General features: G+C 37.8%; 1 protein-coding gene and 1 pseudogene across 1 annotated transcript in view; both read left to right on the top strand.

Annotated features, from left to right (window-relative positions):
- Positions 1-14748, top strand: part of CSMD1 (CUB and Sushi multiple domains 1) — a 2262799-nt gene that overhangs the window by 438289 nt on the left and 1809762 nt on the right. The window lies entirely within an intron of this gene.
- Positions 1529-12773, top strand: LOC105979051 (annotated as a pseudogene).

Raw genomic sequence — 14748 nt, 5'->3', positions numbered from 1 at the left:
AAAACTCAAGCTGAAAAACTGAGAGACAAAAAACCCACCAGAAAAACCCCTGAAGTTTAGCTACAACATTGACGGGTTTCATGGGTAAACTATTGAATGAAGCAGGAAGCCTCAAAAGAAGATGGAATGGAAACACAGAGTCCCTGGATCAATAAGAATTAGTTAACATCCAACCATTTCAAGAAGTAGCAAATGATCAGGAGCCAATGGTACTGAAAGAAGAAGTCCAAGCTGCACTGAAGTTATCAGTGAAAAATGAGGTTTTAGGAATTGAAGGGCCTAGGAATTTAAATTTGAAAAAAAATTAAACTGAGATGACACTGAAAGTACTCACTAAGCTATGCCAAGAAATCTGGATGATAGCGACCTGGGAAATGGCCAGAAGACATCCAGATTGGTGTCCATTCCAATGAAGGGTTTGCAACAGAATGCAGAAATGATAGAACAATCTCCTTTATGTAACATGTAAATTAAACTTTGCTGAAGAAAATTCAACAATGGGTACAACATTATATTGATAGGAAGCTGTCAGAAATTCAAACTGGATTCAAAAACTGGCTTTGTGTAAGGGATATCATTGCTAACATTGCGGGGATCTTGGTTCAGAGCAGAGGGTATCAGGAAAGTGCTTCTTGTGTTTTATTGACTATGCAAAGGCACTTGACTGTATGGATCATAAGAAACTATGAATCACATTAATAATAATGGGAATTCCAGAACACTTCATTGTGCTCAAGCAAAACCCGTATATGGATCAAGAAGTGGTACTTGAAACAGAACAAGGGGAATGTGTATGGTTAAACTGAAGATAAGTGTGTAATTCAGTGCTCTATTCCCTCGCTATATTTATTCAATCTGTATGTTTAGCACATAATCCAAGAAAGTGAACCTACATGAAGAATGACGTATCGAATTGATGGAAGGCTTATGAATAAACTTTGATAAACAGATGACAGCTTTATTGAAAGCAAGGACTTGCTGATGAAGAACAAGGATTGCAGCCATCCGTATGGATTACAACTCAGTGTAAAGAAGGCCCAAATCCTCACCACTGGACCATTCGAGGTTATACTAATAAACAGAGAAATATTGAAAGTGTCAAGGAGCTCATTTTTTAAGAACCACAACCAATGGTCCTGGAACCAGAAGGCAAAAATAAAATGACAGTGCACTGAGCAAATCCCCTGTATCGACCTCTTTAAAGTTCCAAGAGCAAGGATATCACTTTGAGGATTAAGATGGACCTGATCCAAATTACAGTAGTTTTAATCACCTCACATGCATGGGAAAATTGGACGATGAATAAGGAAAATCTAAGATGAATGAATGCATTTGAATTATGATGGTGGAAAAAAGGAAACTACTGTGGAGTGCTAGAACAACCAATAAATCTGTCTTAGAAGAAGTAGAGCCAGAATGCTTCTCGATGAGAGGATGGCATGACTTGGTCTTAGGTGAATTGGACATGTTTTTAGGAGGGAGCATTCCCTGGAGAAATAGAGGCCATACTTTGTAGAGTACAGGAACGATGAAAGAGGAAACCCCTCCAAGAGATGAAGTCACAGTGGCTGCAACAATTGTGAGAATGAGCCAGGACTGGGCAGTTCCTGGGGTTACTATGAGTCCGGGGTGACTCCAGGGCACTAAACAACTGTGATAAAGTTGGTACATCGGTACTTCACTTGCGCGTTTTACCACTGCATTATGGCCCTGCAATGAGCATGAAGGGGTGTCATCAGTGTGGGCTCACCACAGCTGTGCTTGGCTTGTTACAAGCCGTTTCTTGGCAGATGGGTTAGCTATAACTGCCTAAGAATTAGGTAGAAAATTATACAGAACCATTTGTTAACCTTCAATTTTCTTAAGAAGTGCAATGATGGAAGTATATTGAGTCTAATTTCTCATGAATTTATCACATAGACAATATGTGAGAAAAGGTTTTGTTGCTTTCCATCCTTGGGAACATTTTTAATTTGAACAATGAGGAATAGGTATACTTCTAATAAAAGTGAGAAGGTTGAGTAGAAAATATTTAAGAAAAGCATTTAAAAAAATCAGTTGCTGTGAAGTCCATCCTGACTCATAGGGATGCGGTGAGTAGACCTGGCACGTGGGTGGTCCAGGGCTGTAAAGCTTAGAGAAGCAGATGGCCACATCTGGAGCCTGTGTGCTGCCACTGGATTTGACCAGTAACCACGATGCCACCAGAGCTCCCTGATGAAATGTGTTGAATAGGTACCTCAAAGTTGGTTTTCTCAAACAGGGAAAACATGTATTCTTGTTGTTGTTGCAAGAGTTCCCCACACTTTACAACTCTTTTTTTTGTTTGTATAGCATCTTGAAAAGTCATGAAGTTTGAAATCAGCTGTACCATGGACGCATGAGTGATTAAGCTGCATAATGTGGCAATCCTTGGAGAAAGTAGCACACCAAAGCACAGAATGTCTCTGGAGAAATCATCCAATCAGATTAGCTTAGATTTTTCTCTGCTGCTGTCAATGCTTCATATTTTTTTTAGATTTTGTTTTGCTTTATCATATTTCTATGGTGGCTAATTGTCTAATATTGAACTAAAATTGAAACAGGATTTTTAACAAAATGTATGTGAGATGATGTCTCACTGTCATTGCTTCTAAAGAGAATTCTGTTTGTACTTCTTTATGACAGATATGTTTATTCTTCTGAAAGTCCACGCTATAGTCAATACTCCTTGCTAATACTGTTATTCAAAATTATCAACTCCTCTGGTCGTATGTATTCACTATGCAACTCTTTCATTCCTAGAAGGTGATAAATAATATGTTGAGTTTGAGCAAGTCCTCAAAGTGCCTTCCTAATGCCGTGACTCTTTAATACAATTCATCATGTTGTGGTAACCCCCCCCCCCACCATAAAATTACTTTCATTGCTACTTCATCACTGTACTTTTGCTACTGTTATGAATTGGGCAACCTCTGTGAAAAGGTCATTCAACCCCCCAAAGGGGTCGCGACCCACAGGTTGAGAATCGTTGCTCTTTCTATATGTTTTTGTGGCAGAGGCCTGCCCAGTGCACTTTGTCATGTGGATTCAAGTAAAATGAAATCCTTGACTACTTCAATCTTGTCTCCATTGACCATGATGTTGCTTTTGTGGCTCTAAGCTTCTTAAAAGTAATGCAGACAATAATAGTAATAATAGATTATTTGGTAGGAAAGCATTTACTATCAATGTTCTCATTTTTTGTTTGTATTCTTCATAGTTTTAACAATATTATTCTTTTCTTACTAGCTCTATTCTTGCTATTCAAATAATTATATTTCAAAGTAAATGAGGCCACACTGTATGTGTTGAGTTCTAGCCTCCGCTTCTAATTAACAACAACAAAAGAACTTCAAAATGATTCAGCAATTTTCAAGTTAGATATATGTCTTAGTCTTTTGACCTCTGATTTGTCTTTTTCATTTTTTCATTTCCTTTAAACAATCATACCTTGATCATTTCCCTGCCCCCACTAGAGGAGGCAGCTGTAGCTCTTCATGTACTTACGCCCATGAACACCTCCCAACAAAACCCAGCATTTGGTTTCTTCTGTGGTTTCACCTGATGAAACCCTCAAAATGTAGTTTCCGTTCTCAGTTTCCTTGCACTTTAGGCCTCTGTTCACAGTTACCTGTATCTTTCACTCTCTTGTTTAACTGCACCCTCTACTTTCTTCTGATCTTTCATTTCAGTATGTAGCTGGCCTCTCCTTTTCAATTGCATTGAGAACTTTCACGATTTCTTATTGACCTTAAAAATATTTAACATTCTGTGTATGCAAGTTAAGAAATTGAATGTGTGACAAGTGACAAACAGGCTGACCTTTGCAAATAAGCTCTCTTTGTTATGATCATGGGCCCACCATGCATCGACTGGCTGGGTTTAAGACTTACTACAGTTCTCCTTTCTTTCATCAACCACATCACCTGCAGCATACTTATAATCATAGCAACACTGATATTGTAAGTTCCAAACAGAAAATACATATTTAGTGCTTAGTGCAGTTGATGGAAAATAGTAAACATCAACAAAGATTGCTGTTAAAACACCACTATTTTATCATTTATGCAAATAACTGTGTGCTGACTTTACATTATATAAAGGGAATAGTACAAGGGCATTGATAATATAAAGATAAGACTTACCCTTTTTCGTTTCAAAATTAGATATGAGTACCTGCTCAGAAGCCTGCCGTCAAAATGGATTAGGCATGCAGGAGTCTGGTGTGGATAATAATCTTATGACATGTAAAAGAGGGTGCAAACAGAAGAAGGTGAAATGAATCCTCAGACCTCCCTTCAATGCCCGTTTGGCATGCATGAGAGGGAGCGCAGACCCAAGGCCTGGTAGGAAAAGCTCAAACTACAGCAATACTCTGAGAACATATGAGTCAGAGCCGTAAAGTTCCTTGACCAAAGGCTGCTCATCAAGATTCTCAAATTCACAATTATTGGATAAATGTTGTCAAGGGAAATTTGACCTCTGTGTGAATATTCTTGGGCATTCAAATAGGCAGCGGACAAAGACAGTCTATTAACTCCTTTTTCTCAGCAGTTTATCTTGAAGGATATCCATAAGGTGCAGGGCCAGAGCAGCAGCATACTGAATTATAATAACACCCCATGGCTTATCACGAGAACAGGCACTGGGTGATGCTCCTTTAGAAGTAAAATTAAGTAAATAATAGAAATAGCACTTGGCTATGAATAGTGAGAAAGTAGTATTGAGTGTTCCATGCTGAAAAGAACCAGTGATGAATTATGACCCAGAAACCAGTGAGCGCACTGTGGAATTTGGAAACCTGAAGAGGTTTGTTGTTGTTGTTGTTTTTCAATTAAAATATCATTTTATTGGGGGCTCTTACAACTCCTATAACAATTCATACATCAATCGTATCAAACATATTTGTACATATGTTGCCATCATTCTTTTTTAGACATTTATTTTCTACTGAAGAGTTTTTATTTGGATATATCCTAGAGAAGAGTAAAGGAAGAAATTGGTATGGAAAACCCTTAAGTAAGGGTTTTCAAATAATATTTAAATTTAAATTTTATACTAAGAACAAAGAAAATTATTGACTAGTTTAATCTTGAAAATCAGAGGAAATAGTTCAGTTTTGTATGTTTCATTCCAAGTTTGGATCAGCATGTCTCTGGAGAGATTAAGGTCATATTTAAGGTATTTAACTTCAAGTTATGAAATGATGGTGCCATATCTCATGAGATAAAATGAAACACATGGCTTTGAAATATGTTATGTTGGTTTACTTGAATATATGACCTGGGTGGGAAATGTGGTTTCCAGGTCATCTGCTAGGAAGATCATTGCCCCGACATAAGAATGGCCGATTATAAAACTGATATTCAAGGTGATTCCTTCACTTTAAATTGGGCACTGAAAACAACTGAGTGGGTATTTATGAAAAGACTGACAGAAATTCATATTCAGCAGTTTCTCTCTCAAAATGCTACTGACCTTTTTGTCTAGGTTATATAAATATGAATTATTAATAACTATTATATCCTTGGACATAGAGGTTATAACTTTTATACAACTTTGGGGTAATTATGTAAGTTCCAAAAGGTGACTTAAAAAATCACTCTTGACAAAACTACCTGTAAGTTTCCACAAGTTTTATATGCAGTCATCTTCTACTATCCTAAATGAATTTTATTCTATTCTAAAATTACATATCTTGGACTGTTCTTTAGCATTATTACCTCAAAATAGCATGTTGTATTTGACATAAATAAATTATATTTACCCATTATATGATTTATCTTATTAGCATTTCTATTTTTAATTAGATGGGAGTTTTACATTCAAGATCATCAATTCTGTATTCCACAGTTTAAGCAATTTATGAAGTCCACCAATAGTTCACACTACCGCCTCTCCTCTGATTTCTCTTCTCCCTCTTGTGGAATATTGTCTTCTTGCTCACTCAGTTCCATACCTGTCAACTATCTGGTCGTTTGCATTCTCTACTTTCCTTCATCCTCTCCACACCATGGTTTCATAGCCTCCAAAATCTGTTTGGTATAAAGCTTTGTTAATTTTTTTATATATAACCATGATGTTATATAATATTTGTCACTTTGTGATTGATTTCCCTCAGTATAATGTTCTCCAGGCCGATCTGTGCCATGGTATGCTTCATGGTTTTTTGCAATATGTAATTTTCCATTATGTGTCTATACCAATATTTCTTTATCCTTTCCTCTGCTGAAGGGCATTTAGTTTGAATCTCATCGTTGCTTTGATTTGCATCTCCCAGATGGCTAGTGATCATAAATCTTTGTTTTTATGCTAACCCCTTGAATGGTGTGGTAGTTACACAATTTCTTGTCAACTTAAGTGTAGGGGTGGACTCTAGCCTGTCAATCAGGTGACAGCCTGATGGTGCCCTCTTGTGAGTGTGATCTACTCATAAGGAGGCTCCTGGGAACCTCTCTGTCTCTTTTCTTTACCTCCCTGCTGTGGAATCAGTCAGCGAGCTGGCAAAGACACCCACATTGGATTTACACAACTCTGCACCCACCAGCCTGTGACCTCCCTGCATTCTGCATCATTGCATGTAGGTGTGTGAGTCTGAGGAGGAATTCATGGACTAGCATCGGACTTATGGTCTAGTATTAGACTTATGGACTTGTTCTGGACTGGCTGGGATGTTTTCTTGGTATAGAATTACCTCATGATATAAAGCTCTCTCTTACACATATGTGAATAGAACTGTATTTGTTTCTCTAGTCAACCCAGCCTAACACAAATGCCATCTTTGGTGAACTATCAGCTCAGACAATTTACCAATTTTAAAATTGTGTTATTTGTTTTTTTCTTATTGAAGTGTTGCACTTCTCTATACATTTTAGAAATTAGCCCTTTGTCCATTGTGTCATTACACCCAAATATTTTCCCACTCTTTGGTGAAGTCTTTTGATGCACACACATGTATTTTTCTTCACAGGCTCCAGTCTGCTACATGTACTTCCTGCACTTTATTTGCTACGGTGTCTCTGCTGTGCACGACCGCTCTTATAGTTCCCCATTTTCTTATTTGTTATCTGTATAGTTCTGGGAAAATACCTTTGTCTGCACCAGACATTTCTTTTTCATTAAAGTTACACTTCAGACTGGTCTTTTTGTATTATGTTTGCCTAATAAAATACTTAGTTTAATATCCTGACTGCCATTTCTCTAATAGCAACTATATACTATTATTATCAGGTTTAAAAGAATAGAAGACATCATCAGAGCTGTTGACTCTGCTACAGACACTTTTCTGGATGATTTGAAATTAAAAAGAAAAAAAAAACATAAGATTTGTCATTAGTAAAGGGATATATTCAAAATGTATAGATTGTGTGTGTTTATTCCCAAGAGTTATTATCACAAGCTCTTTCTTATCTTTACTGATTGGAATTCAAGAAAGATGTTGTCACAAGCTTAATCTGGTTACATTGTATCGTTTAATTGTTGATGCAGTTTTCTTTGTACACAAGATTTATTTGACTTATTTTGTGACACAAAAAATACTAGTCCCTGGTTATAGAAGGTTTTCAGTAAATGGCTCTTGAATTAATTGATTGATCATTGCCAGTGTAATGAAAGGTTTTATTATCATTTTCTTTCAAAAGAAAAGCATCCATTGTCGATTTTTGTACCACCTTCTGATTCCCATCGCTTAGGTGATACTACGCGGCATGGACATAAAATCGAGCCACGATATCGTTAACAGAGCCGATTATCTCGTGTTTCACCCACGGAGTGGCTGGTGGGTTTGCACTGCTGACCTTCGCATGGCAGTGTGGCACTTACCCTACAGGGCCACTCGGGCCTATCTTAAGCACACTAAACCAAAACTGTCCAAGCACCAGACCCACTGCCAAGGAGTCAGTTAAGTCAGTGCTTTAAGGTACTCTAGAGCAGCGGTTCTCAACCCTCCAAAGGCCACAACCCTTACATACAGTTCCTCATGCTATGGTGACCCCCTCCCCCAACCATAAAAGTATTTTTGTGGCTACTTCATAACTGTAATGTTGCTACTGTCATGGATCAACCGCCAAAGGGGTCTTGACCCACAGGTTGAGAACTGCTGCTCTAGTGAAACAAGACCAGGATACTTACGATTATATATATGGATAGATATATACAGCACACAAAGGAATATAACAGCTAATTAGTCTACACCGAAGTACAGAGGGCTCAGTTTGACTCACTTTCAGGGACTCATGAGGGCTGTTGGGTTCAAGGTCAAGGAACCATACAGCTAGGTCTTCCCTTGGGTGATGCAGGCAGTCCGGCCACAGGCAGCAAACATCAGGGCAGGTCACCAACAGTCAGCAGCTCAGGTGCTTAGTGAAGCAGGCCTGGATGGGCTATTGAACTCAGGCAATGCAAAAAGACTGGATCCCACAGCCTCAAACTCAAGCGATGTACACACCAGCACTGTGGTGAAGCAGGTCTCAAAGGAACCTCAAGCTCTAGCGACAGGATCCACAGGTTGGCTGTCCCACAAATAGTGTAGCTCACAAGTTGAGGCAGAGAATTACCTAAAGCAGCCACACACTGGTTCGATCACCACAGATGAAGAGAGAGGGGCGGGTCTTGTGAAGCCATTTATCTCTTTGCCCTCCAATCAAACTGTGACCTTATTAATTCCACATGTTCCTATTGGCCAGGTTGGCACAATAAGCCTACCTATCACAGTCAATGAGTCAAATAAGTCAGTGTTCTTAAATGGGGTTTCCAAGGTTATGAATCTTTAAAAGAACAGCCAGCCTCATTATTCCCCATTGAGCTGCTCTTGAGGTAAACCACTGGTCTTCCAGTTAGCCAGTGCTTACCCACCAGTGCCACCACTCTAAGTACAGTCTCACTGCTATCCAGTGTACAGCTGTCCTAAGAGACAGAGGAGAATTGCCCTTGGGAGTTGCTGATACTGTAACTCTTGAAAGACATAGAAAGTGCTTTCTTCTGCAGAGCGACTGTCGGTTTAGAACTGCTGACCTTGCAATTTAGGAGCCCAACTTGTAACCACGATGCCTCCAGAGCTTTTTTTAAGTGCATTTAAGTACCTAAAAAGTCACTGTTGTAAATACAATAGATTTGAATCCTTTGATAAGGGTGGGAATATGTTGAAATTAAAAAGGTACATTTTCTTCTAGAAAGTTAAGTTTTATAGAAGCCAAAAAAGTGATTTGGGAGATTTTATTTTAAACCGCTTTGTCTTATTTTACACAATAATTATAATGGACATGTTTTCTTTAGAAGGTTAGTTTTTAAGATACAGCTTTTATTTTCCATCCCTTGTTCAAAAAGCCGATGGGTTTTATATTTAGTTATGTTTTTCTTCAATTAGAATGTTCTATAACAGGTTTGACCTTATTTGTAATTGTAATCCACAGCGTCCGCTTGGATTGAAAACAAAACAAAACAAAGCAAGCAAACAACAATTATCCCTGATTTGTCTTTCCTCTCTTCCTTGTGGATTGGGTTTTATAGATAAGACAAAGACTGTCTTGCTAAGAATTAGAAATGCCCCAGGCAGAAGTGACAGTGGTGGGGACGTTAACAACAAGAAAGGTTGGGAAAAGGTGAAGCATAAAGTAACACTTGGCCAAGAAAGGCAAGCTTCCATTGTTTCCGAAATGACTTCTGATAGAAACCCACTGACCACCCATTGCCCACTACTCATATTAACCTATTGTTATTGTGAATTATTTGCTTTTCAAAATCTCTATTTCCCCTGAAAATGCCATGCAGCCAACCACATGCACTCGCTTTGCACAGTTGCTATCAGTTTGTATTTGGTGATCAACTCCATTATTTCTAAGAAAGTGAAGGGAGATGTCGGACAGGGAAAGATATGACAAAATAATAATTTATAAATTGTCAGGAGCAGGGAGGGAGGGGGAAAATGAGGACCTGGTGGTGGGGGCTTAAGTGGAGAGGGGGTGTTTTGAGAATGATGAGGGCAGTGAATGTGCGGGTGTGCTTTACACAGTTGATGTGTGTGGATTGTGGTGAGAGTTGTATGAACCCCTAATAAAATGATTGCAAAAATAAAGCAGAAAAGAGAAAGAGAGAAAAAAAAAAAGACACACAGTATGGGGACTCTTGACAATTTTTTCTCACCATTGAAGGCATCTAATACATTTGAATAAATCAATGAGGGAAAATAAGTGAGCAACTCCAATTTTCATTCATATATCATTGTTACTATGTTACTTTTATCAAGTAAGGAAAATGCTGAACATGCTAATGAAAAATAAATTCAACACCAACACATCCAGGAAACTATATAATCTATTTTTAGTTTAAAATTTATTTTATTTTTAAAAACCCACATTGATGCTTGTGATAATGAAATGATTCATTATGCAATGTCAAGAACCTAAATTTTAGTTTAGAGAGGATAACAATAACATAATATGAAATACTGGAAAGTTAAATCAAATTGTCTACTAACCTTTTGCAAGGGCTGTCTCATACTAACAGAGGAATTACTAACCATAGCCCAGAGGGACTTCCCAACACTGAAGTCAGTTCCACAGGAACCAATCTGATTTTTCACACTACTTTGTGCAGCCTCTTTTGGCGTACCTGGTTTACGTAGTCCTGGGAAACCTTTGTCATATGAATTCAGATTTTTATAGATACAAAAGTAGGGTTTTTAAATAAGATATTCTGAGCAGTTCTGAAGAGCTTATACACCAAGAACAAGGCCATAGAAAAACAAATAGCATCACTCTAGATTCTTAAATATAATTGCAAATGTGTTTACGATATTTATATGATTGCACTAATAAATTGTAGGCGATGGTGTTAGTGTTTACTTGGTTTTTGAAGTGTTAGGTCAAAAATAGATTTTAGGTATACTTTTTAGTTATGCCCTTAAATATCACTCAGATATTAATAATATGAAGAAAACAAAAAAATATTTTTTCTTTCTAGTGCTCTTTCTTAATTTCTGAAAAGTCTGATCTGTCCTCCAGTTATTTTGTTTTATAATTTATGAAAACTTCTTATGTACAGTTACTGAAATTAATACAAAGTAAAGCAGTTCAGGATTGTCAATAGCTCATATGTGAAATAACAAGATGCTGATCTAAGTGAAAAAGTAACTATTACTATTGACATAGGGACATGAATTAAAGACTTGGCTTGTGGGGCAGAGTTTAGCAGTCTCATATGCCTAAATTATAAGGAAAGGAGCCAGAACAGAAAATCTGCAGTAGTAATTGAAGGAAACAAAAGTACTAGAAAATTCCTTTTAAGAAGGAGGTAGAATCTCTGTTTTTGTTTGTTGTTTGTTTGTTGTTGGTGCGTGTATAAGAGTCTGGATCTATTTATTTCCTGTTCTGAATTAGCAAAATGCAGTACAACAACCAGCATATAGGACTAAGGGACAGACTAACAGACTGAAAATGGAAGGAAATACATTGTTCTTCAAAGAAAATATAAACTTGCACTTTGTAAAGCTTTTAACAAAGAAGATTTTTTTTTTAAATAAGCTTTTTAAAAAGAAGAGTTTCCTGGCTGAATTTTCACATACATCCAAGTAGAGTCTAATACAAATGGACTCTCATATTGCTGTGTTGGGAACTCATGTGAAAAGCATTTTACACCTCTCATGAGAAGACTGCTTAAATGGTTCCTTTTAAAGGCCAGTATAACTTGGAAGACTTCTCTGGTTATGGAATGGCCCCTCATCATTAAGGTATATAGCTGTGCTTGGTAATTCAATGAACTTAATATTTCATTGGAATATACTGTGATTCCAAGAGGAGACCAGTTCAAGCGAACTAAGTGTCTGAAATGTTGATGCACAGTAGACATGGAGAACGGCCTCTACGAAACCCCTTCAGAGTTCTGAGGATGCCTCCACGGGAATTGCCTACCAAATAAAGCTGTTGTGTTTTTACCATTGGTGTACCTCTGGTAAGCCAATACCTACCTATTGCCATGGAGTTGGCCCTGCATACGGTTTCCAAGACAGTAAATCTCTATGGAAACAGAGTCCACTCATTCTCCCACCAAGTGACTGGTGTATTTGAACCACTGACACTAGAGTTAGCAGCCAAAGACCTATGCCATGGTACCACCAACATTTTGGTCCATAGATGTTATTACAAGAAGCAGGATATTGAGGTGAAGAATAAGGGGCTTTAGTGGAATTTTTAAGGAACATGAAACAAAAAATAAAATGTTAGAAGTTCTACTGTTTAGAACTAACTACATGAAAGGGGGAGTTCATCACTAGTGAATTTTCCAGGTCTTTCACAAGTGCAGACAGAAATAAGTAGATGGGCTGTATCATCAATCTTGAAAGAGTTATCTACATATAGACACAGTCATATATGATCACATATTTAATATGTAAGATAAAAAAACACTTTAAAAGTGGGAAAGTAGGTAAGTTGGTGCTGAGTTGCTCTTGGCACACGTGGTGGTTCTGGGAAGGATTCCTCACTGTCTTCCTCTGCGGCCTGTTTGGGCAGCATGGGCCTGACCCCGTTGGCAGCATTTCATCGAGGTGGAGGCCCAGAAGCAGCGGTCTCAACAGCTGGTGAACCAGATATCAGAACTTAATTGGGAGAAGTGCATGGGCCAAGCGTGGGCCAAAGTTGGACAGTGGGGCTGAAGTCTGTTTTGTGAACTGTGCTCAGTGCTTCACAGATACAAGCCATTTCATCGTGAATCGACTGCAATCTAAGCCAGGCTTCTCAGAAAGCCTTTCTGACTGACCTCAGCATTATCTCTTTGGAGAAGAGATGTAGTTCAAGAAAGGAAGAACTGGTGGTGGGATTGTTGAAGACAAGGCTAGGGAGGATTATTGGCTTCCCTTGTTTCTCCCTTTGGGGACATTCAGTCATCTGAGAATGAACAAAGATCGTGTGTGTGTGTGTGTGTGTGTGTGTGTGTGTGTGTGTGTGTATTGAGGCCTTATATGTATTCAAATGTGGGTTTTTTGTTATTATTGTTTTTATAACTAAACTACTAGAATATGTAGGTCTGTGCTTTTCTCAAAAGTCCTATTAACTGTTTCTTATCAATTGAGGGTGCAACTGCTTTCTAAAGTCTGACTGTGGGACCACATAGGTTTTATAAAGAAACCTGCCATTTGTTATATGGGCTCATTTCAGATTTCTTGGGAGGCCGAGACTCATTTGTGTCAAAAAGATAGCTGTGTGAGGTGATGAGTTGGAACTATAACTCTAGACCACCATGTCGAGCACTAGTCAGAACTGGAGAGGGGGGAAAAAAAAAAATATATATATATATATATATATATATATCTCACATTCGTACTGCATACTTCAGCTTTATTGATTATTGCCTATCACTGGCCTCTGGAACCAGTACAGGCAGTTGAGAGTCAAGAAGCCTTTGGTTATAAAGGAACCGAGTCAATGAATACTATTCTCATGTCTGTGCCAGGAAGAATTCTACCCTCCCTGTATTTCAGGGCACGAAAGTTTTCAAAGATGTGCCTAGATTCATTTTGAAAGATTTAAGCCAGTCAGAAACTAACAGCAGTTTTAATTTGAGGTGCATGTCTCATGTTAATCAGTTTAGACTCTATGAGTTGCATTCTTTTGATCACTGAAATAAAAACTAAAGGATTCAAAAAAAAGTTTTAAACACATGCTTAATAGTTTTAACCAAATGCTTAAATGGTCTTTAAGTACTTTAAAATACAAAAAGACATTATATAAATATATAATGTCTCTATATAAATCAATTTATCATTTCAGTTCATAACAAGAAACTGGAAAGAAAGCGGAAGTATACAGTCTGAATGTTCTATATGTAAGTTAAGAACTGACATGGTGACACACACACACACACACACACACACACACACACACAGCCCAAAAGAACTACTACAACAACAAAAAAATCATCAACCACAACCCAAACAACCTTAAAACAACTGTCGTTAAGTTTATTCTAACAATAGCAAATTTATCTATAGGATCTCAGAGGCTAATAATCTTTATGGGGGTTGATAGTCTCCTCATCTTCCTTCCACTGAATGCCTGGTGAATTTGAACCACCAACCTTGCAGTTAGTTAAAGTTTATTTTAAATATATGGCCTAGAAACCTGTGGTGTAATGTCTGGCCCTGCATATTAAATCATGTCACCAGAATTGTGAGGCAACAGCAAAAGGAAGTCAACGGTATGATGATGCCAAGAAGCCACAGATAAATTTGGCCAGGGAGGAGTCATTGAAGGTGTTAGGAATTCAGGTCTTTTCCATATCCAGAAAAGCAATAATCAATCATAAGTTTTTTGCTCTTCTGGACACTTAAATGCTAGCATGAGTTCACATCTTTTATGAAGAATGAGAGAATTTGGTATAGGAAGCTGGGAGAAGTGAAACAAGAAGGCAGTTCAAAGCAAACAAACCAGAATGAGCGGTGGTAGAATGAGGTTTGAGTCTTATGTACATAAAATATGAATAGGCCTCGAACCAACTTAATATTAAACAAAATGATAGAATGACCTCTGTTAGCTGACTTGCCGGATTATATGTGGGTGGGGAAGCTAATTCTGAATTCTGAACCGTATTTTTTGGAGTTTCAGATATAAAACATCTTCATAGATATCTTTCCAGACCAAGGGCAGATGTTGTATTCATAGTTTAAATGTACTTATTAATGTGCCAGAAAGTTAAACTAGCTTTGAGGATGTGTTATCAAAATCTAAATTAAAA

The sequence above is a fragment of the Echinops telfairi genome, unplaced genomic scaffold, assembly GCF_000313985.2.
Source record: "Echinops telfairi isolate 266 unplaced genomic scaffold, ASM31398v2 ScPeMD7_9;HRSCAF=40, whole genome shotgun sequence".
Taxonomy (NCBI): Eukaryota; Metazoa; Chordata; class Mammalia; order Afrosoricida; family Tenrecidae; genus Echinops; species Echinops telfairi.
This window is presented reverse-complemented; position numbering and strand designations above follow the sequence as displayed.